This window comes from Ovis canadensis, chromosome 26, assembly GCF_042477335.2.
Source record: "Ovis canadensis isolate MfBH-ARS-UI-01 breed Bighorn chromosome 26, ARS-UI_OviCan_v2, whole genome shotgun sequence".
NCBI classification, from domain to species: Eukaryota; Metazoa; Chordata; class Mammalia; order Artiodactyla; family Bovidae; genus Ovis; species Ovis canadensis.
The window spans coordinates 32,500,094-32,526,646 of NC_091270.1; the positions used below are offsets into that span (position 1 = coordinate 32,500,094).

The window sequence follows — 26,553 nt, forward strand, 5'->3', positions numbered from 1 at the left end:
AAAGTTAAGTATAAGCAATGATACAAGTATAAATTTGTATAGAGAGTATACATCTAGATTGGGCTTCCCAGGTGGCTCAGTGGAAAAGAATCTGTCTGCAGTGCGGGAGATGCCGGTTCCATCCCTGGTTTGGGAAGACGATCTGGAGAAGGAAATGGCAACCCACTGTAGTATTCTTGCTAGGAGAATCCCCATGGACTAAGGAGCCTGGTGGGCTACAGTCCCTGGGGTTGCAAGAGAGTCGGGCATGACTCAATGACTAAAACAACACAAATAAAACCTATAGATTAACAGAAAAGGCAAAAGGTTTACAGGTGTTGAATCTGGATGGTAAGTGTATAAGTCTTCTTTGCGGTATTCTTTCTATTTTTCTGTATATTTTAAAACTGTCACGATACAATAGTTTTTATTTTTAAAGAATATTTGTTCCGTCTCTGTCCTATCCGACTCTCTGCAGCCCCATGGACTGCAGGATGCCAGGCTTCCCTGTCCTCCTGTATCTCCAGAGTTTGCTCAAACTCATATCCATTGAGTCAATGATGCCATATTTAAAGAATATGTATAATTATAAAGCCCCAGAAGTTACAATAAAAGGTACAAGTACCTCCATTCTCTTAAAGCCCTTGCATTAGAGATTCAAATAGCCTGCATCTAGGATTCAAAGAGATAAATATTTAATTTGGGGGAATCAGTAGCTTTAAAGGGAGCTCTGAAGGAGAAAAATTGTATGATATCCCTGATATGCAGAGTCTAAAAAGAAATGACTCAAATGAACTTATTTACAAAACAGAAATGGACTCATAGACTAAGAGAATGAACTTACGGTCATCAGGGAAGAAGAGAGAGGGAGTTTGGGATTGACATGTATACACTGCTATATTTAAAATGGATAACCAACAAGGACCTACTATATAGCAAAGGGAACTCTGCTCGATGTTATGTGGCAGCCTGGGTGGGAGAGGAGTTTGGATACCTATGTGTGTATGGCTGAGTCCCTTCGCTGCCCACCTGAAACTATCTCGACACTGTTAGTCAGCTATACTCCAGTATAAAAGTTAAAATAAAGGGAGCTCTGCTATTGGTAACACTGGAATGCATACCTGTAAAACGGATGGTATGTAACTGCTTCAACGCTGCCCTGGAGAATTCTTGACGCTGGAAGTTCTCTGCGTGTAGTTTAAGAGTGGCATGGCCCCACATGGGCCTGCACCCACTCCTGAGCCTTCCTGGAGCCAGGCTGTCCCGGGGCAAGTCCTCCAGGCCAGTACACGTCTGAGATCCCAGCTCCCAACCCAGATCCTCCTAAACCAAGGGAAATGAACTGACAGTTTCAGAATCTGCTTTTGCTTCCAGGAGAGCTGGAGGAGAGGTCCTCAAGATGTCATCGCTAGGCTATCCAGTGCCTACCCCACATCAGAATTCCCCGGAATGTCAGGTCAGTCGGATTCTTCAACTCAGTAACACTCGGCTAGTCTGCAAATGCCCCGTCACTGGGAAAATACAGGACAGAAAGGGTCCTGTCCATAAACTTCCACCTCCAGTCGAAGCATTATAAATCAATTGTCCTTTCAACAGCCTCTTTTTTAACTATTCCAGTCTTATGACTGATTCTCTGCTTCCTAGGTCTTTGAATGGTAATTTCCGTGAGAGCCAATTATTTTATGCAGAAACGTGTTTTTCACTAGAAAGGAAATTCTTTTTATCTTACTAAAGTTGGAACATAATAGTTTAGACATTTCCGTCCTCTAAAACATAAAACATCTAGTGCATGGCTGTTACCTGAAGCACTAAATCAAAGTACTCTTCTAAGGCAGGAGTTTTCTAGGAGTTAGAAAACTCACTAGGTCAGAAAGTACTCACTAACCTCCTACAGCCTGAAAAGGAAAGTGTGGGGCCACTTTACGGCAAATGTCAGTATTAGCCTGACCGCATGTCTGCAGAGAGTTACAAATATTGAGGGGAGAGAAAGGAATTAAAAAATAAGCTAAGGAAGCACATTTTCTTATTTTTCTAAGTATTTCCTAAATTACCCAAATCAGGTAACAAATACTTCACCTTCCATTCAGGTCATTTCCTGGGTGAATATGACCATTTCACTTACACTTTTTTTTTTTTTTAAATGAATCAAAGCATCTTTCAGGTTCATATTAGTCTCATAAAATGGATATCTGGGTATTTTATATAGCAAGGCCTTGTGGTCTTGTAGTTTTGTATAAGAAGTTTGTTAATATGTGTGTGTGTGCATGTATTGAAAATTCCACAGATTCTTGATTTTCACAAACAGGCAATATACTCCTAATCCTCTTGAAATTTATGGTGAACTTCAGTAGAAGGAACTATGTCTCCATAACTGGCTGAATCTTAGCTATCATGAAAAAGGAGTTTAGTCAAGTGGTAGAGGAGGAAGAGGGTCTCACTTTGGTCCAGAGAGCTGCCTTCAGCTTTGGAGATCACTGGTCATTTTACCATTGGAAAAACAAACGGAAAGGCAGGGTTCATGTTAGCATTGTGAGGAAGTAAGCAAGATACTCACCAACAGGGGAATCTTGGTTCCAAAGTTGTGGACTAGGGCCATTGACTCTGATGAAAATAATACACAATCCCTGGGGATATGACAGTAGTCTTTAATCAAGAGGATTCACTGTCCCTGTATTACTTAAATAGGCGTTTTATGTAATGTGACAGACTCAAAGGCCCAGTAGAGCTACTAAAACTGACTTCTCCTAATGAAAATGTATTAAAGCAAGGTTTTCAACCCCAGCACTACTGACATTTGGGACCAGAAGTTGTTCGTTGTGAGTTCTGTCCTGTGCATTATGGGAGGTTTATCAGCACCCATGGCTGCTGATGGCACGCCATCAGTTATAAGGACCAAAGAGATCTTCAGACGCTGCAAACTGTCCCCTCTGGGGGAAAATGCTCCCAGCGGAGACCACTGCACTAGGAATTCAAATCTATATGCTGATACCATGTATTATAGCTACTTCGGGAAAGTGAATACTTAGTATAGTCTACATCCTTAAGAAGATCCTGACTGATTCATTTTTTTAAAAAAATGTCTATTTATTTGGCTGTGCTGGGTTTTAGATGTGGCATGTGGGATCTTTAGCTACAGCATGTGAAGTCTTTGTTACAGCATGTGGGATCTAGTGCCCTGACCACGGATCGAACCCAGGCCCCCTGCACTGGGAGCGTGCAGTCTTAGCTACTGGACCACCAGGGAAATCCTTGACTCATTCCTTCATTCAGCAAATATTATACTGTTGATATGTCTCTTCTAGGAAGAGGGAATAGCATCTTCCAAGGCCCTGGGTCAGGACAAGGCCTGGGTATTAGAGGAAAGTTCAAGGTATTAGACCAATTGGTGTTTCTTGAATTTATCCTTAAAAGATCAGTTTTGCTCATATAGAGTGTACGTTTGGTTTCGTCAAAACCTTAAGTCTGAAAGTTAAAACAATGATTGTCTTTTGATAATGGTAGGTATACATATACTTTCTGGGATCTTTTTTTCTTAAATATCATGAACAAAAATGTGTGTCATATTTAGTCACTAAAAAAAAACAAACAACAACTGAATAAACTGTCAGAGTTTCAGGTATGTGGGTATATCTATCAAGAAGTAAAATCTGATTCTTCTAGGCCAAAGAAGTTGAATTTGAAATATATAATTTGAAAGGCAACATGTAATGACTAGGCAATCCATTTTGTACTAAACATTGATATATATATATATATATATATATAATTTGAAATATATGTGTGTATATATGTAAATATATATCTATATATCAGTGTTTGGTAGTTTGTATTTATCAAAGCTTCTAGGCAATCTCTATTCAGTATCCAGTGTGGTAATTTCTGAATAAAAACATTTGACTCTGCCCACTCCCCCATTAAAATGCTTTCATGGATCTGTACTGACAGTGGGGTAAAAACAAATCTGAGCATGATCCATGGATTTACCACCGTAGCTACATCCCAGACCACATGTGCTCTCCTTCCTCGCTCTAGCTATCCAGACTCCCTTGGACCATGGCTTGCCCCAGGGTCTGCACACAATGTTCTATCTGTCTGGAAGGTACTACTCTCCTTTTCTCACATACTTAGTTCCTGCTCATTCTTTAGCTCTCAGTTGAGCTCTCTTTCCCTCCAAGGTCTTTTCCCTACCACTCTGGCTACATCAGTCTCCCTGATACATACTCTTAGAGTACCTTTATCTTTTTGTCATACTGTTGTTCATATCTGGAGTTTTTCAGATCTGCCGTGTGATTAGCAATATATCTTTCTTCCCCACCAGGGCACACACAGACAGTACTTTCTTGCATATAGAGCCTGTGTCCAACTGGTTCACCATTATACCCAGCATCCAGCATCCAGCGTGGCACACATAAGACCTGCATAAACCCCTGTTGAATGATTGAATGATAAACCCTCCCAGCTCCTTAAACACACTGTGCTAATATGTGCTCCACACTTATGCCCTGAGTGCGTGCCTTGCTTCCTTCTTTTAGGTCTGCAGCCATCTCCCCTAAGGAAGTTGCGGTGGTGGCGATGGTTCACAGATACAGGGTTTGTGCTGGGTGGAAAGTGATGTCACACAATTCCTATGGGCTAGGAAGGAGAGAAACCTCTGAGTCTCCTAAAGCCTCATCTGTTAGAAACAATTTTTTTTTTTCTGAGTCTGCTTCTTTTATAGTTTATTCCAATTTCGATACATTTAGATTCCCCTATATCTCATTCAGGGTAAATTTAAAATTCCATATCTGACCCAGTCCACAACCTTGCTACAATGTACTGAATGTTTGTCTGTCAGAAATGTACATGTTGAAATCCTAACCCCCCGAGGTTATGGTATTAGGAGGTGGGGGCTTTGGGAGGTGGTGAGGTCATGAGGGTAGAGTCTCCATAAATGGGATTAGTGCCCTTATAAGAAAATCAAAAACGACAGCTCCACCTTGGAAGGTGACAGCGTGAAGATGGCCATCCACAATTCGGGAAGGGTCCTCACTAGATACCAAATTCATCAGTGTTTTTTTTCATCCTGCACTTACCAGCTTACAGAACTGTGAGAAACTGTTTATGGCATTTGTGCCATAGCAATCCAAAATGAACCAAGAAACTTGTATGATATACATAATCTCTCATCCCTTCAAGTCATTAAAATTAAGCTCAGTGGCTTTGGGGTGGGTGGCTAAAAATCATCTAAAGATTTAAAAAAAAATTTTTTTCAGTTGGTTTTGTATTTTTGGTAATAAAGGTTTCTGAGAAGCTTTTCATTGCTAGTGAAAGTCTCTCAGTTGTGTCCGACTCTTTGCAACCCCATGGACTATATAGTCCATGGAATTCTCCAGGCCAGAATACTGGAGTGGGTAGTCTTTCCCTTCTCCAGGGGATCTTCCCAACCCAGGGATCGAATCCAGGTCTCCTGCATTGCAGGTGGATTCTTTACCAGCTGAGCCACAAGGGAAGCCCAAGAATACTGGAGTGGGTAGCCTATCCCTGCTCCAGCAGATCTTCCCAACCCAGGAATTGAACCAGGGTCTCCTGCACTGCAGGTGGATTCTTTACCAGCTGAGCTACCAGGGAAGCCCTTTTCATTGCTAAGCACAAATCAAAAATCTTGAATTCTTTTAGTGAAGAGACTGTTAAAAATCTCTTGATTGTACTAGAAGAGCCATTGCAGTGAAAAACATTCTGAAATATACTTCGTTTTGATGTTACTTATTTTGATGCCTTTTTAATCTGTATATGCAATGTGTATCTCCCAGAACTTATAATCTGAAATTGACTAACCATGTAGTTGCTAACTTTGTTCTAGATGCATCAATAATTAAAAGCAAAAAGATAAAAATAAAAAATAGTTCTGAGTGATTGTGTAAAACACATGAATCCATCATACCACCTGGAAAAACTATCAATGGAAATTTCATTTGTAGGGGTTTGGGTGACTGCATAAAGTGTCTACTTTTTAAATAAATAGTACTGTTTTGGGAAAAGTTTTTCAGGCAGTGTCTAGAGTGTCCCATAAGGAGGTACAGAGATAGAAGTTGCTATGAGCTCCTTTGAGATTCTGTCACTAGATGGAAGAACTTGTACTATCCAGACCATAATTCCTAAATCTCTCCCTGTGCCTTCTTCCCTTGAGTCTTAGAGTGGCTGCTCAGAGTCATTATGGGCAAGTGAGGGTCACCTCCTGCTAAAATGCTGATTTGTGGATCTGCTTCTGTTTCTGCTGTTGTTTAAAGGCTCCTTGCCCCCCTTCTTGCCTCCTTCCACTATGATAAAATGGGGACTTTTAGGTCTAGTCCAAGAGTATAAGTAATGATCAGGATGACTATTCTTCAGATTCAGAATTGCTAAAGTACCCAGTGAGAACTTCATGAGAAACAAAATTATTCTTGTTTATAAATACAATTAAAATCAATCTTATTGTGAGTATCTAACTGGGTACATCTATAAGAGGGTATTTAATAAGATACCCTTAAGATGATTTTAATAAGATATCCTCTTGATTTTATCCAGAGAAGAGAAAGGAGAGAAAAAGAGAGAGGGGTTACTTTTGATCTCTGATTATTATAGAACTAATGATAATATTAACATTTAATTTAAAAATCTGCATGTGCTTTTTTTTTAAGATGAAAGGAAAACTTCAGTGCCCATCAGATAAGTTTCTCAAAGAAGAAGTCAATGAAGAGGTATAAGATGAATGCTCTGGACTAATTGGATAAAATAAAATATGTGTAGCAGCATGCTTCTCCAGAGTCTTAAAAGGTATTCTGCACTTAAAAGCAAATATTCAGTGCTCTGCATGCATTTAAAATATGAACAATTACTACAGAAGAATGTTTGATTTTTATGTCATGAGATTTTGTAATATTTTATGCTTTAAAAATGTTTACAGGATTTTTAAAATAGTTTGATTGTTTTAATCACTAAAAAATGAACTGAAACACAAAAATTGTATCTATGATTTGTAAATAATAGTGGAAAATATTTTTTCCTAAATGTTGATGTTAACTATTTCATTCTTGTAATTTGTGAATTTCCTTGTTTGTCCTCTAATTTGTCATTAAATATTGGAATTCCTCTTTAAGCTATATAATTGTAAATAAGGGAATTCTCCCTAAAATCAAAAGGATGCCCTTGACTATTTTATTGCTGTTCTGATATGTTCACAACTGTAGACTGTATCAGTTTAGTTCAGTCGCTCAGTCGTGTCCGACTGTTTGCAACGCCATGGACTGCAGCACGCCAGGCCTCCCAGTCCATCACCAATTCCCGGAGCTTGAGTAAACTCATGTCCATTGAGTTGGTGATGCCATCCAACCATCTCGGCCTCTGTTGTCCCCTTCTCCGCCCGTCTTCGATCTTTCCCAGCATCAGGGGAGACTGTATAGCACGATCTTAACATTGTAAAGCTTACTGACATATCAGCATTTTCATGTTAATTGGTCTGGTAAGCACTTTTGATTCAACAGATTCTTCTTATAAACTGATCAAAATATGCTTTAATGAAAGCCTTCTGGGGTTTCCCTGGTGGCCTGGCAGGTAAGAATCCGCCTGCCAATGCAGGAGACATGGGTTCCATCCCTGATCCAGGAAGATCCCACATGCGGAGGAGCAGCTAAGTGTGTGCGCGCCACGACTACTGCGCCTGTGTTCCACAACAAGAGAAGCCACCACAATGAGAAGCTCACGCACGGCAACTAGAGTAGCCCCTGCTTGTCCCAACTAGGGAAAAGCCCGAGCAGTAACAAAGACCCAGAACTGCCAATAAAAAATAAGATTAAAAAAAACTTTCTGGCATATTTTTTCCTTATTCATTTTCTTCTCATGATGATTGATAGATATTCTAAGAAGTAAAGAAGTGTAGGTATTGCTTTACCATCTATATGCTATCATATATATTTTTTTTAAAAGCATAGTCACTTAGTCGTGTCCGACTCTTTGCGACCCCATGGAGTGCAGTCCGCCAGGCTCCTCTGCTCATGGGATTCTCCAGGCAAGAATACTGGAGTGGGTTGCCAGTCCCTTCTCCAGGGGATCTTCCCAACCCAGGGATCAAACCTGGGTCTTTCCCATTACAGGCCAATTCTTTACCATCTGAGCCACAGGGAATATTTTTAAGTCACTCTTTATTGTCAGGTCCTTAATACCTTAAGGGTACTACATAGAATATTCAATTAATTCCTACCAGAACCAAGTATGTTAGGCATTAACGGGCCCTTTGTGTAGAAACAGAGACACAGGCTCAGAAAGGCATTTTAATTGCCTACATCTCAACAAAGCCAGAGGTGACGATAGAACCAGAATTTAAACCTACGTTGGCCTGACTTTAAAAAGTGTATTCCTTCAAATAAAGCAGTTAATACTAAAATGATACCAAAAACTGGCAAATACAAAAAGTACTTAAATATTTTTATTTAAATAAGAAAATTTATATAACGTGCAGAGGATAGTACAGGCAGGTGTACCTCAGAGATATTGTGGGTTAAGTTCCAGATCACCAAACTAACGTGAATATCAAAACAGAGTGAGTCACACACATGTCCTGGTTTCCCAGTGCATATAAAAGTTATGTTTACACTATACTGTAGTCTATCAAGTATACAATAGCATTACGTCTTAAAAAGAACAAGTACAAGCTTAAATATACTCACTTTGCTCAAGTCAGAGGAGAAATATCGTATGACATCCTTATCTGCAGACAATAAAAAGAAGAGATACAAATGAACTTGTTTGCAAAAGGGAAACAGACTCCCAGACTTTAGAGAGTGAACACATGGTTGCTAGTAGGGGGAAAGATGAGGGGAAGGGATAGGTAGGGAGTTTGGGATGGAATTGTACACACTGCTACATTTAAAATGGATAACTAACAAGCACCTACTGTAGAGCACAGGGAATTCTATGTTATGTGGCAGGCTGGATGGGCGGTGAGTTTGGGGGAGAATGGATACATGTATATGTATGGCTGAGTTCCTTTGCTGTTCACCTGAAACTATCACAACATTGCTAATCAGCTACACTCCATATAAAATAAAAAGTTAAAAAATAACAATACTTCATTGCTAAAAAATGCTACCATCATCTGAGCCTTCATCAAACTGTAATCTTTTTGCCCCAGTAACATCAAAGATCACCATTCACAGATCATAACAAATACAATGAAAATAAAAAAGTTTGAAGTATCTCAAGAATAATCAAAATTTGACAAAAAGACAGGAAGTGAGCAAATGCTGTTGGAAAAATTGCAAGATTAGACTGCTTGATGCAAGGTTATCATAAATCTTCAATTTGTAAGGGGAACAAAAAACATACCTTTGAAGCACTATAAAGCAAAGTACAATAAGATAAAGTATGCCTGTACCTAACATAATCATATAATTAAAACAACAGATAGCCACAACTTTTAACCAATCGTTAGAAAATTGTGGTTTTACAGATGTATTAGTTGGGAAAGGCTAACTTTTATAAAGACACTGAGCCAAAAATCTCAGTTATTTAACAAAATAAAGGTTTAATTCTTACATCTGTCATAGTCCAATCAGCAGCGTCAAGATGAAGTTTTGGAAATGAAATTGAAACCCCAGTGAAAAGGAATAAAGTCCGAGGTGAGACTAAAATTCCTCCCTTTAAGAAGAAACCTAGACTTGTCTCCAAAATGAGCTACCAAAGATTAGTCACTTTCAGTTCAGTCGCTCAGTCATCTCCAACTCTTTGCGACCCCATGAATTGCAGCACGGCAGGCCTCCCTGTCCATCACCAACTCCCGGAGTTTACCCAAACTAGTAAGACGTATTTTTAATATTAAATTATTCACTTATTTAACATTAAAAATACATATTACTCGTTTGTCCTCTTTTACAATGCCAGGGTAAGCTAAGCCTGGGTGTTTTCATTATAACAGTGATTTTGTTGTAAATTTAAATATTAAAACTGGTGTGTTTAATAAACGTCCAAATTACGACATCATTTTAAGGGACTATTAATTCACACCTTATTAAATTGTGAAGAATATAAAATTACAGCTTATTTTTAGAAATAAAAAACAAGTTTTCTTGTAAATTGTGTCATTCTTGAAAGGAAGAAAAAGACTAATGATACTATCTTGAGCCCAAATACGGTAGAAGCAGCAGATGAAAAACTGTCTTCCTCTGACTCTGCCAATGTACACAGTCTCTGAGATATATCACCACACCCTATTTACTATCCTTGGCTTGGCTTCAACTGGAGGCTGCCAATTCCTTCTGAAACAGCCAGAAATTTGTGGCAACCTTGTTATACATGGTCTATGTTTTTCTTCCCATGGAAATATTTTACTCCCTATATTTTTCCATACTATGACTTTGAGGAGAACTCCATCCCAGGATTGTGGCTGTTGAAAGATCCACCATTACATTTACGTACTAAGCACCAAGAAAGGAAATTTGTGATTTTAGCACTGTTGATATTTTAGTTCAATTCCAAGTTTCATTCTTCCATGCATTTATTGATTCACTCCAGAATATTTCTGGCTTATCATCTAGATGACAGGCAGTGTGTTTAGTATTAGGAATCCAATTTGAACAGATCCTCACTCTTGATTCACACATTCATGGGGAAGACAAGCAAGTAATCACATAAGTAAAATAAAATCCAGACTGTGAAAAGCGCTACAAAGAACAAAATGGTATTTCTGGGTCCTTATTTTATAATAATCATATCTTTAAAAATACAGGGAAAAAAAAAATACTGAAGGACTTACTCTAAGATGATTCGGATGGTTTCTGTGGTGGCTCAGTGGATAAGAATCTGCCTGCCAAGGCAGGAGACATGGGTTCGATCCCTGGTCTGGGAAGATCCCACGTACTGAGGAGCAACTGAGCCTGTGCAGCCTAGCTATTGAGCCTAGCCTCTAGAACCCGTAAGCCGCAACTGCTGAGCCCATCTGCTGCAACCACTGAAACCCGCGTGCCACAGAGCCTGTGCCCCACAGTGAGAGAAGCCACCGCGGCAAGAAACCCAAGCACCTCGACTAGAGTAGCCCCACCTGAGGCCACTGCAGAAAGCCTGTGCCTGAGAGCACCCCAGCACAGCCATAAATGGTGGTGGCGGCAGTCAAGTCGCTAAGTCATGTATGACTTTCGAGACCCCATGGACTGTAGCCCGCCAGGATCCTCTGTCCATGGGAGTCTCGAGGCAAGAACACTGGAGTGGGTTGCCATTTCCTTTGCCATAAATAAATAAATAAAATTATTTTTTAAAAAAAGATTACATTTCAGTACTGTAAAGTAAAATAAAAATTTAAAAAAATTAAAAAAAAAAAAAGATTACATTTCAGATGATGTGGAGAGCCCTTTATAGAGATTAGGGTTCAACTCAGACAGCGGATGAGGAAGATCCAGTCATATGAAAAGACAATAGAAACTCTGAAGGTCTTAAGATTGGAAAGTGTGGTGTATGGGCGGAACAGAGGTCAGTGGCTGGGGAAATGGGGTGGCTAGAAAGGAAAGCAGGGCCCAAGCCGTGCAGGGCTCTCTCAGTCACAGAAAGCCACTGAAAGACTTTAGTGGGAAGTGTCTTGCTCCTAAGGTAGGATTTACATTAAAGAAATTATTTTTGTGCCTTCATGGTTGAGAAGGTTAAAAAGGGGTAAAAGTGGACAATAGGACAGAAGTGAAGGAACAATCCAGGCAAAATGTACCTGTGGTTTGGATCAGGGTGACGAGAGGAGAGGTGGAGGAATGCAGCTAGGCCGAGAGAGTGTCATGCGGAGTGAAGACAATCAGACACAGAGACAAACGTCAGATGAGATTGCTAATGGGCAGACTCTTTAAAAATGGCACAAATAAACTTGTTTACAAAGCAACTGTTAATATGTACATGATATACTATTAAGTGAATAACTGGTTACAAGCATTAGGCATAGTCTGGTCAGTTTTCATTCCAATCCCAAAGAAGAACAGTGCCAAAGAATGTTCAGACGACCGCATAATTGCACTCATTTCACATGCTAGCAAGATAATGCTCAAAATCCTTGAAGCTAGGCTTCAGCAGTACGTGAACAGAAAACTTCTAGATGTACAAGCTGGGTTTAGAAAAGAGAAACCAGAGATCAAATCACCAGCATTCACTGGATCATAGAAAATCAAGGGAATTCCAGAAAAACATCTAGTTCTGCTTCATTGACTATGTGAAAGTCATTGACTGTGAGGATCACAAGAAAATTGTGGGAAATTCTTCAAGAGATGGGAATACCAGACCACCTTACCTGTCTCCTGAGAAACTGGTATGCAGGTCAAGAAACAACAGTTAGAACCAGACATGGAACAATGGACGGGTTCCAAATCAGGAAAGCAGTACATCAAGGCTGTATTTTGTCCCCCTGCTTATTTAACTTATATGCAGAGTATATCATGTGAAATTCTAGGATAGCTAAAATCAAGCTAGAATCAAGACTGCTGGGAGAAATATCAACAACCTTAGATATGCAGATAATAAAACTCTAAAGGCAGAAAGCGAAGAGGAAATAAACAGCTTCTTAAAGAGGGTGAAAGAAGAGAGTGAAAGAAGCCAGCTTAAAACTCAATATTAAAAAAAACTAAGATCATGGCATCTGGACCCATCACTTCATGGCAAATAGAAGGGGAAAAAGTAGAAGCAATGCCAGATTTCCTTTCCTTGGGTTCTAAAATCACTGAAGATGGTGATGCTGCCATGAAATTAGATGACTGCTACTTGGCAGGAAGGCTATGACAAACCTAGACAGTGTATTGAAAAGCAAAGACATCACTTTGCCAACAAAAGTCTGTATAGTCAAGGCTATGGTGTTTCCAGTAGTCATGCACGGATGTAAAAGTTGGACCATAAAGAAGGCAGAGCACCGAAGAACAGATGCTTTTGAACTGTGGTGCTGGAGAAAACTCTTGAGAGTCCTTTGGACAGTAAGGAGAGAAAACCAGTCCACCCTAAAGGAAATCAACCCTGAATATTCGTTGGAAGGACTGATGCTGAAGATGAAGCTCCAATCCTTTGGCCACCTGATGTGAGGAGCCAGTTCACTGGAAAAGACTAGTGATGGGAATGAGTCAGGGCAAGAGGAGAAGGGGACGACAGAAGATGAGATGGTTGGATAGCACCACTGGCTCAATGGTCATAAGTTTCAGCAAAATCTGGGAGAATAGTGAAGGACAGGGAAGCCCGGCATGCTGTAGTCCACGGGATCGCAAAGAGTCAGACATGATTTAGCAACTGAGCAACAACATCAAAGCAGAAACAGAGTCACAGATGTTGAAGACAAACTTATAGTTACCAAGGGATAAGGATGGGGACGGGATAAACTGGGAGATTGGAACTGACATATACATACTATTATATATAAAGTAGATAACTAAGAAGGACCTGGAGAAGGCAATGTCAACCCACTCCAGTACTCTTGCCTGGAAAATCCCATGGATGGAGGAGCCTGGTGGGCTTCAGTCCATGGGGTCGCTAAGAGTCAGACATGACTGAGCAACTTCACTTTCACTTTTCACTTTCATGCATTGGAGAAAGAAATGGCAGCCCACTCCAGTGTTCTTGCCTGGAGAATCCCAGGGACGGGGAGCCTGGTGGGCTGCCGTCTATGGGGTCACACAGAGTCGGACACAACTGAAGCGACTTAGCAGCAGCAGCAGCAGCAAGAAGGACCCACTTGCACAGCACAGGGAACTCTACTCAATACCCCTGTAATGGCCTATATGGAAAAAGAGTCTAAAAAATGGCTAGATGCATATGTATAACTGATTCTCTCTGCTGTTGACCTAACACAACACTGTAAATCAACTATACTCCAATGAAAAAATTTTTTGGAAAGATCTATATGGAAAGAAGCATCAAGACAGGCTGATGAGTGGATGTGAAGGATGAGAGGAGGGAGGAGTCAAAGGTGAATCTTAGGTTCTCGGCTAAACTACAGGAATGATGACACCACTCACTGAAATGTGGATGACCACGCTAGGAACATGCGTGGGAAGGTCAGACGACATATCTGGGGCAATCTAGCTAGCTGACATGCCCAAGAGGCATTTACTGTAGATTTCAAATGGATATAAGCCTAGATCTAGGGGGCATTTGAGGTTAAAGCTATTAATATAATTTGTATTTCTCAGCTTATATTTAGTATTTACATTCATGGGGATGGTTGAGATTAACTGGGACAGAGTGCATATGAATAAGAAAAGAATGCTTAGCACCTAGCCATGAGAAACGTCAATATTTAAAAGCTAGGTGGAAGACGACATTCATGCAGGGTCTATATCCAAATGGCAGTGACTGAAAGAAAATGGCATTAAAATCAGTCAAATATTCTCTTTACTTGGAACTGTCTAAACTGTAGATGCTTGAGAAAATAGAAGAGATGTGATCATGCATACCCACCAGATATTTGGGTCAGCTTCTTTACTGCAGAAGTCATATATAAGATGCTGTTTTGATGTTCATAACAGATTTCCTATCTAACATTCCTTATAATGTTCATGTGTATAAAGATTCAACAAAACCATTACCATTTGCATTTATTTTGTCTAGATGTAAAGCAGGCAGTATGTCACATTACATATATTGTTAAAATCTCTGCAGCATAATGTATACAGATTTGTGAATTTTGAATGATTTGAAGTTCATGAATATCTCAAAGTTGGTTTGTTCTGTCTTGTTCAAATCCTGGATATCATATTTTTGCAGTTTAATATATTTCTTGACTGGAAAGAAATGTTTAGATTTCTAGCTAGATGTAAGATTGTCAGAATAGAAGGTAAACATATAGAGAAACAAAGGTGACACATTTTATAAAATATTAGGAAAACTTTCAAATAGTCTAGAGAAACGCACTCAAAGTGTTAGAGAAAAAAAGGTTAGCTTTGGGGAAAATTAATGTATTTTGTGGGGTGAGACATAAAATGATGGCTCAGTACCCTATTTTTTAGAAAACACATAATGAAATTTTTTTGAACAGTAATACCATAGAAATATAATACAGGGATGAAATGTATACAGGTGTTTAAATTAGATAATTTTTATCTCATATGCTATTTTCATAAAAACGAATTTTCCATACCTGTCAAGCTGACAGGCGAGAAAGTCAGCTTGCCCTTGAATGCCAAAGACTATTTTCAGACCCTTGAGTTGTCCCATTAATCCAATCTGTTTTGCATGCTTCTTACATGCCTTTTAGAAGGCCAATTGGCTTATATTCCTTCCTTAAAGCCTATTTATTAGGTCAGGATTCAAGGCCATCTACAATCTTGCTATATCTCACTTTCGATCTATTTTGCTTACTACCCACGATTCCCAAAGGAATCTCTATATTATTGGGTTGGCCAAGAAGTTCTTTCTGGCTTTTTTGTAACACAGAAACTCGAAACTAATTTTTGGCCAACTCAATATAATATTCATTCATAGTTTTTCATTTCATGTAATTCCCGTTTCAAATATTTTCCATGTATCTCCACCTCTGTGTTGCAATCACTGTGCCATCGAATCAGTGGCATGTGCTTCCTTCTTTTACATAAGAAAAGGGTAAGCTGGGCTTTACAATTCTTCGTCTTCTTCACATTGCCTGGACTTGTGCCATATTGTAGACAGTAGGTTATCTGTAAATGTTTCTTGGTTAATTAGATAATTTATATACAGAATCCTCTTCATGGATCACTGCCTTGTTTTGGCGAAGGGGCTTGCATAACTCAATGAAGCTATGAGTCATGCCTTGTAGGGCCACACAAGATGAATGGGTCATAGTGGAGAGTTCTCACAAAATACGATCCACTGGAGGAGGGAATAGCAAACCACTCCAGTATTCTGGCCACAAGAACCCCATGAACTGTATAAAAAGAGGCAAAAAGATATAACACTGAAAGTTGAGCCCCCCAGGTTAGAAGGTGTCCAATATGCTACTGGGGAAGAATAGAGGACAATTACTAATACCTCCAGAAAGAATGAAGCAGCTGGGCCAAAGTGGAAATGATGCTCAGTTGTGGATGTGTCTGGTGATGAAAGTAAAATCCGATACTGTAAAGAATAGTATTGCATAGGAATCTAGGTCCATTCCTATGTTAGGTCCATGAGTCAAGGTAGATCGGCTGTGATCAAGCAGGAGATGGCAAGAATAAACAATGACATCTTAGGAATCAGTGAACTAAAATGGATGGGAATGGGTGGGTTTAATTCAGGTGACCATTGTATCTACTACTGTTAAGTCATAGTAGGTATGGGAAAGAATCCCATAGAAGAAATGGAGTAGCCCTTGTAATCAAGAAAAGAATCTGAAAGGCAGTACTTGGGTGCAACCTCAAAAATGACAGAATGATCTCAGTTCATTTCCAAAGGAAACCATTCAACATCACGGTAACCCAAGTCTATGCCCCTACCACTGATGCCAAAGAAGCTTAAGTTGATCAGTTCTATGAACACCTACAAGACCTCCTGGAACTAACATCAAAAAATGATGTCCTATTCATTATAGCATATTGGAATGCAAAAGTAGGAACTCAAGAGATACCTGGAGTAACAGCCAAGTTTGGCCTTGGAATACAAAACGAAGCAGGGTGAAGGCTAACAAAATTCTGCCAAGAGAACACACTGGTCATAGCAAACACCCTTGTTAAACAACACAAGAGACCACTTTATACATGGACATCACCAAATGATCAATATTGAAATCAAACTGATTACATCTTTGTAGCCGAGGATGGATAAACTATATACACTCAGCAAAAGCAAGACCTGGAGCTGACTGTGGCTCAGATCATCAGCTCCTTATAGCAAAATTCAGGCTTAAAACTAAAGAAAGTAGTAAAACCACTAGGCCAGTCAGGGACTAGCTACATCAAATCCCCTATGATTATACCGTGGCTGCTGCTGCTGCTGCTGCTGCTGCTGCTAAGTCGCTTCAGTCGTGTCCGACTCTGTGTGACCCCATAGACGGCAGCCCACCAGGCTCCCCGTCCCTGGGATTCTCCAGGCAAGAACACTGGAGTGGGTTGCCATTTCTTTCTCCAATGCATGAAAGTGAAAAGTGAAAGTGAAGTTGCTCAGTCATGTCTGACTCTTAGCGACCCCATGGACTGCAGCCCACCAGGCTCCTCCATCCATGGGATTTTCCAGGCAAGAGCACTGGAGTGGGGTGCCATTGCCTTCTTCTTATACAGTGGAGGTTACCAACAGACTCAAGGGATTAGATCTAGTCAATAGAGTGCCTGAAGAACTACAACACTGTACAGGAGGCAGTGAACAAAACCATCCCAAAGAAAAAGAAATGCAAGAAGGCAAAATGATTATCTGAGGAGGATTTACAAATAGCTGAGGAAAGAAGAGAAGTGAAAGGCAAGGGAGAAAGGGAAAGATATATCCAACTGAATGTAGAGTTCCAGAGAATAGCAAGGAGAGACAAGATGGCCTTCTTCAATGAACAATGCAAAGAAACAGAGGAAAACAACAGAAAGGGAAAGACTAGAGATCTCTTCAAGAAAACTGGAGATACCAAAGGAACATTTCATGCAAAGATGGGCACAATAAAGGACAGAAATGGTAAAGACCTGATAGAAGCAGAAGAGATCAAGAAGAGATGGCAAGAATACACAGAAGAACTATACAGAAAAGATCTTAATGACCTAGATGACCACGATGGTATGTTACCCAGAGCCAGACATCGTGGAGTGTGAAGTCAAGTGGGTCTTAGGAAGCACTGCTGCCAGTGAAGCTAATGGAGGCAATGGAATTCCAGCCGAGCTACAAGATGATGCTATTGAAGTGCTACACGCATTATGTCACAAATTTGGAAAACCCCAGTAGTGGCCACAGGACTGGAAAAGGTCAATATTCATCCCAATTCCCAAGAAGGGCAGTGCTAAAGGATGTTCAAACCACCGGACAACTGCACTTATCTCCTATGCTAGTAAGGTTATGCTCAAAATCCTTCAAGCTAGGCTTTAGCAGTACATGAACCAAAACCTTCCAGATGTTCAAGCTGGGTTTAGAAAAGGCAGAGGAACCAGAGATCAAATTGCCAACATTCACCGGATCCTAGAAGAAGCAAGGGAATTCCAGCAAAACATCTACTTCTGTTTCATTGACTATGCTAAAGCCTTTGACTGTGAGGATCATAACAAACTGTGGAAACTCTTAAAGAAATGGGAATATCAGACAGTCTTACCTGTCTCCTGAGAAACCTGTATGTGGATCAAGAAGCAACACTTAGAATCTGACATGGAACAACAGACTGGTTCAGGATTGGGAAAGGAATATGTCAAGGCTGTGTATTATCACCCTGTTTAATTTAACTTATATATAGAGCACATCATGTGAAATGCCAGGCTGGATGAGTTATAAGCTGGAATCAAGACTGAGAAATATGAACAACTTCAGATATGCAGATGATACCACTCTAATGGCAGAAAGTGAAAAGGAAATAAAAAGCCTCTTGATGAGTGTTAAAGAGGAGAATGAAAAAGCCAGCTTAAAACTCAATATTAAAAAATCATTAAATTTAAATATTTAAATATTCAAATAAAATTAAATTTAAATAAATATTTAAAAACTATATATATATATACACACACACACATATATATATATACTAAGATCATGGCATCTGGACCCATCACTTCATGGCAAATAGAAGGGGAAAAGATAGACACAGTGCCAGATTTCCTTTTGTTGGGTTCTAAAATCACTGAAGATGGTGACGCTGCCATGAAATTAGATGACTGCTACTTGGCAGGAAGGCTATGACAAACCTAGACAGTGTATTGAAAAGCAAAGACATCACTTTACCAACAAAAGTCTGTATGGTCAAGGCTATGGTCTTTCCAGTAGTCATGCACTGATGTGAGAGTTGGACCATAAAGAAGGCAGAGCACCAAAGAATTGATGCTTTCAAACTGTGGCGTAGCAGAAGACTCTTGAGAGTCCTTTGGACAGCAAGAAGATCAAACCAGTCAATCCTAAAGGAAATCAACCCTGAATACTCATTGGAAGGGCTGATGCTGAAGCTCCAATACTTTGGCCACTGATGCAAACAGCTGACTCACTGGAAAAGACCCTGATGCTGGGAAAGATTCAAGGCAGAGGAGAAGAGGATGACAGAGATTGAGATGGTTGGATAGCATCACCGATTCAATGGACATGAACTTGGGCAAACTCCAGGAGATGGTGAGGGTCAGGGAGGCCTGGCATGCTGCAGTCCATGGGGTCGCAAAGAGTCAGACACGACTTGGGGACTGAATATACACACATACATAAAGAATGCTTTTGATGAGGATAAATAAACATGATCAAAGAATCTAATGGATTTAAATTTGCCTTCAAAATTTACATCTTTTGTACTATTTCACACTAACTCCCACAAAGAAAAAAAGCAGTGTCAGCAGTCACCTCCTAGATTCCTTTTTTTTTTTTCCTCAAATAATTTCATGAGTAAAAATGTCCTGGTCAGTCCCTGGTGTTTTCCAAAAAGAAGGATCTCTTAACATTTGCAGCATGCATAAAGGGAATCTTGTTTGAGAATTTAAGGAGTTGGCGATCATAGATAGATGATAGATTTTCAGGAGACGTTTATTTTTTCCTCCAATTTTTCCAAATGTTTTTTGGACTGAACTTCTAGTGGCTAGGCAACACTTAACCAAGAGATGGGATGGGTAGTGGATGCTGTCATTTGACACCTAGATCCTCCCTTCAGGACGGAGAGAACTGAATACCTTCGCTGCTGGGACTACTGGGTACTGATATCTCATAGCTGAGTCCTTATGTGAAAATCACCCTTGGCCGAAGGGATTCACTTGGTTCAATGTTATGTCTCCATCCTAAGGGAAGCCTGCCTCCAATGCTGATCAAAGAGGGGCATATACAGGACTGTTCCCCTTGCCTCAGTGAGGGACAGCTCTGTAGGAATCTCCATTCAAGAACTCCCAGGAGGATCAATTTGAGGTCCATGCTGCAACAGCATCATGGATCAGCCTTGCCCTGTGCTCAATCCTGCTTCTTTTACTCCCCTGCATGTGTAAGTCCCAAGACCAATCCCCAGTAAATCTCAAGCACACAAATCTCCAGTTGAGAGTCTGTTTCCAGGGAACCAAGCTAAGACAGCACACATTCATAATCGACATTAGTGCCAGTCCGCTCTCACTCTTGCTTCTGCATACTGGAGAGGTTTGTGTGTGTGAAACTGTGAACCTCTCGGAGCTCAGTTTCTTTTCTTCTTTCTGCTATCTGCCTCGAATTTACGGAAATTAATCTCAGTGTTTTAGGGACGTAGTCAATAGTTCTCTAAAAAGTTATTTATGTCTTTTGTACCTTTGGAGCAGTAGCTTGGCTTAAAAGAATAAGAAAGGACTCAGAAAACTCAGGATTATACTTTATACATTATACTTTTTACTCTTAACTTTTCCATGTCTCAGTGTTTACAACTTAAAAGTCAGCTTAGTGGCATCTACCCTGTGGATTTCTGATGCTATTCCAAATGAGATTAGACATAAAAATAAACCAATAAATTAGAAATAGGCTATCACATATAAACATGATAATATTTTTAAAAGAAAATACCAATTATTAAAAATAATAGGTGAATTTTTCACAATCATGCATTTTTAAATGAACCTTTTCTGATTTTTCTCAATCCAAATTTGTATATGACTTAAAAGTATAAAAATTGAGTGTCAGAAGACTTTCAATTCAGTTCAGTTGCTCAGTCATGTCTGACTCTTTGCAACCCCATGGACTGCAGCACGCCAGGCTTCCCTGTCCATCACCAGCTCCTGGAGCTTGCTCAAACCCATGTCCATTGAGTCAGTGATGCCATCCAGCCATCTCATCCTCTGTTGTCCCCTTCTCCTTCTGCTTTCAATCTTTCCCAGCATCAGGGTCTTTTCCAATGAAAAGATCCCTAAAGAAGACTTTAGGTATTGTCCATTCAAATTCTCTTTCTCACAGATGAAATGGAGGTAACATAAAGGCCTATTATTATATGATTAGTTAGAAAAAGGTTCACAATTAGACATGGGGGAGTCCCCATTTCCCTACTTCTTTGTAGTTTTTTTTTTTAACTTACAATGATCATAGAAATTTGGCAATTATGTTTGACTTGTAATCCTTACCTACCAGTATTTACTGCTTTGTAAAAATTATTCCATTCTTTCCATTTTGAATAATTTTCAGATTTCCCTACCAACTCAAATACAGCTTATCAAAATGAGCTTACCCAGGACTGTACTGAATATTGCCTCCAAAAAGAGCATGCAAGCCCTTTAATATAAAATTGGCATAGTACTAAACACAGACTTGATTCAGTAAACTGACATCTTAGGAAAATGCTCTTTTTACCTCTATGGACAAGTTGGTGCATGTGTGTGAGTGCATGTCTTTGCATTTTAAAGAATGGAAGTTTTACTTGGCTACAAAAGCACTCTGAATAAGAAAATAAGTCACACTTGCCATATAGAAGCAGGAGCGATGGGACTGGTTATAGCTGACTTCTGTCTCTGATTTCTCCATTCCCATTATTCTGTTTGACATTTCTGAAGCCAGTTTTAACATTTTAGTAGAGTCATAAATAATGGCAATAACCCAGAAAGGCTGCAATATACAAGACTGGAGAAGAGAGATAAATAACATACGTATGTTCTTACATTCAAAGGGCAAGGGGGCATTAAACATTGGGCGAACCCAATTCCAAGCAGAACACACTGAGAGACTGGGAAAAAAATACATGGACCGTCTCTAGCCCTCAATTCAATAGGAGGGTGGGTCCTTCCTAGTCTTGAGGGTGTTTTCCCAGGATTTTGCATTAAATGACAATGAATGCCATTCAGGCAAGTTTATGGTGATGAGGGGTCTGTCCCTGGCCTGCCTACTATTCTAAAGCTGGGGCCACCTCATGGAACAATTCCAGGAACAACCTACCCAAGGAACAACCCTCACCTCTGCCTTTGCTCTATGACCCACTCTGCTCCCCTCCAGCTCACATAGCCCACTGCAGCCCCGCATTAGACTGGCTAAAAAGAAAAAGCAAAAAAGATTTCCACTTGTTCTCATTTTATTGTCTCTTGATTATCCTTTCTTGTGTTTATTTTTGAGGTGCAGACATTTAAAATTTAGATTTTCCTCTTTCACGACAAGGCAAAACATTCGCGACTCATTCACAATTTATAAACTCAGCAAATGCAGGCACTTCTGGGCATTGCCTGCTTGTTTGTTTGTTTTCAAATCTGGTTAAGAAAATGGCTCTGGATGGTTTCTGTAGGAGCTTGAAGGGCAGTGGAGTCTTGCCTCTGGTTCCCATACAGTGTAACTAAAGATTCTGAGACGATTCACTACTCTTATTCCATGAAGTGAGTGATTTCTGGGCAAGTTACTGTTTCCCTGTGAGAAATACTAGCCAGCATCTTAGATAAGGCTAAAGTAAGGCAGCAATGGAGCTTCTGATTTCCTTGGAATCAAAATCTTACCTGAAGGTTGTTTACCAAAGGGCTGGAACCCAGATGAGAATTGATTTAAAAAGCAAGACTGCCGAGGTGACAACACACAGTTGGGAAGCCTAAGACAAGCCCTGTCTGATAAGGATGATGATCTGATTGGTAAAGATGCAACTGTCAGGACTGAGAGGAGATTAGCAGTAAATGATGGTAAAGATTACAGAGAACAAAACACTGCTTTCCTGTCTGAGTAATGACAAGAATACGAAACCAGGAGCTTCAATTGACATTCTTGTCCTGGTGCAGAGAAGATGGGGACTCAAGTGTATACTAAGCTATCCAGTGCATCTCCACGCCACTGGACCCCAAACCAGATCATTACATTCCTTTTCTTTCCAATTCATCTTTCATCAAAAAGCTGTGTGACCCATCGTCAATAAAACCAACTAAGATGGCTGGGAAGTAAGTCTCCAGACATCTCAAGCCTTCTCAAACCAAGGAAATAATACATTTCAACCACTCATACCGATTTTTTTTTTTTTTGAATGCCAAGCTTTGCAGCTCAGCTGTCAGAGCAGTGAAGTGAAAAATAAAATTAGGGGCCAAATGCCTAAACCCTCAAGAAATGTCATGGAGAAGAAGCAAAACAAGTAAAAGGTTTTCCTTATTATTATTTTCTTAATGTTTAAATATATGGATTTTGTTATCAGTGCTCTGAAAATGAAATCAGTGACCCATTGGACCAAATACTTATGTTTAAGAAATGCCTTGAACTTTAAATAAACACCATTTTCTTTTCTCTTGGGTTAATTTACTTGCAGATGTGTGACTCTGCTCAGGAATATATACCCAGTTGAGAAATATAGACAAGGGCAGGGCAGAACCTAATTTTTTTACTATTCAGACTTTATTGAATAGACAACATAGCTTTCAAGAGAAACATGAACTTCTCTTTCTTATTCACTTCAGGGACAGAGGGATGGAATTGAAGGCAGGATTCAGTTTCCTCCAGTGACCACAAAATAGCATTTTAAAGTCTTGTAGTGTTTTGTGTTTGCTCGTTTTGATGTTTTTTCTTCTTTAGCTTGGGAGCCGTGTGCATTTCTAAGCAGCCCAGTCTTGCAGCCTCCTTGGTCCTGCACTTAGTAGCAGTCAGAATGCATTAACTGGATTGTGCAACTACAGGGAATTCATAGCACCTCTCTGGGCCTTACAGCTTTTCTTTAATCTCAGTGAGTTTCACTAAATCATGTCCTGTTCCAGTGTCTGGTCTATTTTCTAGATCTTTGGAGGTTTGCATGTCTCCGTGTGGGAAGATGGAATCTCTTACTACAGCCCCGAATACTAGAGGATCAGCTAATTAATGGGCCATAGCTGAAGAGAAAGTCCTGTTGATTTGTGAAAGAGACTGAGTGAATCTGGTCTAGAGTCCCTGGAATCTAATGGCTCTTTTTCCCCCTTTCCCATTAGATGGTTTTTTCCTGTTTGCGGTTTAGTGCTCTATAGAGCTGTACTTCACTGTGACCAGTAACTAAAGAAAAAGGCATTATCATTTCCATGAATAATTAGAAAACAAACTGAAAAATTAAATGCATGCCAGATCTTCCCATCTTAGAACAGCAGGGAAAATATTTACGTTGGATGTTGAGCCCATGTCAAATGAATGAACAGTGACTACAGGGTAGTCATTGTCCCCGCTATACACTATCTCCTTGTTGTGATTCAATAGTTTGTTAAACTGTTGTTCAGTCACTAAGTTGTGTCCGCATCTTTGAGACCCCCATGGACTACAGCTGTTTTTATACTGTCTTCAATGTGACTGAGAAACCATGTAAGTTTTTAAAACTATTCCTGAAATAACTCAAAGCCATCTAAAATGATTTCTGGATTTAGACTTCCCAGACACATAAAACCTACATCATAATCTAACATAATCTAACAAGTAAAGAATCCGTCTGCAATGCAGGAGACCCTGGTTCAATTCCTGGGTCGGGAAGATCCCCTGGAGAAGGGATAGGCTACCCACTCCAGTATTCTTGGGCTTCCCTGGTGGCTCAGATGGTGAAGAATCTGCCAGCGGTGTGGGAGGTTTGATCCCTGGGTTGGGAAGATTCCCTGGAGAAAGGCATGGCAACCCACTCCAGTATTCTTGTCTGGAGAATCCCCATGGACAGAAGAACCTGGGGTCAGTCTGTGGGGTCACAAAGAGCTGGACATGACTGAGCAACTAAGCACAGCATGGACTGCAGGGCAGTTTGTTGAATATGTTAACATTATTTAAAATAATATTTTGCTGTCCTACAATAAGTATAATTTTAAATTGTGTTTGTCAAGGAATTGTTATTTATAAATAAACCTCTGTCTTAGTGAAATAACTTTTGTTTATTACTAAAGCTAAACATTGTCCCTGTTAGTTTAAATAGAACGAAGTAAAAGATTTAAGAGGTATGTCTGTTTCCTAAGGCTGCTGCAACAAATTGCCACAGACCAGTTGACCTAAAACAATAGAAATTTATTCTCTCGTGGTTCTGGAATCTGGAAGTCCAGAATCAGGCAGCGGCAGGGCCGCTGGCCCTGAAGACTCACGGGGAGAATCCTCACCTGCTTCTCATGTAGCCTCCCGTGGCTGCCCAGCCATCCTGGCCATTCCCTGGCTTGCCTAAGCATCATTCCAAGCTGTGTCTCCATCCTTCATTTCTGCTTTTACATCATCATCTTCTCTATGTCTTTGTGTTCTCCTTTTTAGTCTCTTAAAAGGACATCCATCACTGAATTTAAGCCCCATCCTCGTCCAGAAACGATTTCATCTCAAGATCTTGGCTTATATCTACATAGACCCTTATTACACACAGGGTCAATTCTGAGGTTTTAGGTTGACATGTCTCTTGGGAGGTTACCATATACTTTGGTTTGGCCTGATATAACAAATTACAATAGACTGGGAGGCTTAAATGACGCACATTTCTCTCTTATAGTTCTAGAGGCTGGGAAGCCAGAAGTCAAGGTGTCAGCAGATCCAGAACTGCTTCCTGGTTTGCTGACAGCCTCTTCCTGCTGTGTCCACACACGGTGAGGAGCCAAGACAGGAGGTAAGCACTGTACTGTCCCTGCTTATAAGGGCACCAATCCCATTCATGAGGCTCCAGCCTCATGACTTAATTACCCCCCGCCACCCTCCCCTAAATACGATCACACTGGAGATTAAGCTTTCAACACATAAGTTTAGGGGGGCAGACATGAACATTCAGACCATAACACCATTCAACTCACCATATAAGGGAAGGTCATGGAACTCAGATGAAGAACCAGCAGCTGGGCCTCAGAAGCCACGGGAAAGAGCAGCTGGCAATTCCCTCGGAGACCAAGCCCATGCTCTCAGCCATCCTCCGTCTGCCTCTGGGGCTGCCTGGTCCTTCCTCCGTTTCTCTCTGCCCATCGGCTCCCATCATTTTTCTCTTCATGGCAGAAGAGGACCCTGCAGATCTTAGTTTTACACGCCTTGAGCTCAAGAGGCCCGTGGAGAGTGACTGGTCTCTCTCAATCCTACTTTTCTGAAACAAATGGTATCACGGGCCAGTGTAGATCAAGCACCTCTCATGGGTCCCTTCAGCTACAGCTAGGGGTGCGGTCAGGTGAGTGACGTTCGGGAAGGGAAAGGCATTAAACCAAGTCACAGTGGCCTGGAGATTAATAAGAAATAAGTTTTTATACTCTCTTTGATGTGGCTGAGGAACCATTTAAGTTTTTAAAACTATTCCCCAAATAATTCAGAGCCATCCAAAATGGTTTCTAGATTTAGACTTCCCAGACACATAAAACCTACATCATAATCTAACTATAGAGTTGAGTGTTCTATTATCAGTCTGGGCCTGCAAGGACTGTCAAGGTAGTTGCAGTGACTTTTCATAAAAATCTTTAAGAAAACCCCAGGCTGGGAGTTAGATACAAACTATTACATTTAGAATGGATAAACAGCTGGTCCTACTGTATAGAACAGGTAACTATATACAATCTCCTGGGACAAACCATAATGAAAAAGAATACAAAAAAGAATGTGTATATCTGTATAACTGAGTCACTTTGCTTTACAGCAGAAATTAACACTACAAATCAGATATACTTCAATAAA

The 26,553-nt window shown here is 40.2% G+C and overlaps 1 long non-coding RNA gene across 1 annotated transcript in view; it reads right to left on the reverse strand.

The window, feature by feature from the left end:
* Positions 1-366: 366 nt before the first annotated feature.
* The window catches only part of LOC138431097 (uncharacterized), a 349,361-nt gene continuing 323,174 nt past the window's right edge, over positions 367-26,553 (reverse strand). The window contains exons 5-7 of the long non-coding RNA XR_011253529.1: positions 8,661-8,701; positions 1,101-1,302; positions 367-651 (exon numbers count right to left, since the gene is read on the reverse strand). This is a non-coding gene — a long non-coding RNA (uncharacterized lncRNA). The remainder of the gene's footprint in view (positions 652-1,100; positions 1,303-8,660; positions 8,702-26,553) is intronic.